Below are 309 nucleotides of genomic sequence, written 5' to 3' on the forward strand. Positions count from 1 at the left end.
GCCTCGCCTTAGAGCTTACCCGACCCGCCACGGTCAAGAAAGGCGCTGTAAAGTAAGTCCGCGAGGAACTCTTTGGGCGTTGGCAGCTATTTAATTACTCTTAAAGTCATAGGGCGAGTGTGCCTATTCGGCTAATACATTCCCTCACAGACAAGCGTGCCGATTGTGAAATGATAATATAAACATTAAAAGTACAGGCGTGCAATACACCCTCCCTGGCGCATACCGGAGCCGCCCCGGTCCGGGTGGGAACCCCGGGGCTGCCACAGCGAAGGGCGTTCCCCGCGGGAGCCGCTGCCGGGGGGCCCG

This window comes from Egretta garzetta, unplaced genomic scaffold (genome assembly GCF_000687185.1).
Source record: "Egretta garzetta isolate BGI_Z169 unplaced genomic scaffold, ASM68718v1 scaffold69, whole genome shotgun sequence".
Classification (NCBI taxonomy): domain Eukaryota; kingdom Metazoa; phylum Chordata; class Aves; order Pelecaniformes; family Ardeidae; genus Egretta; species Egretta garzetta.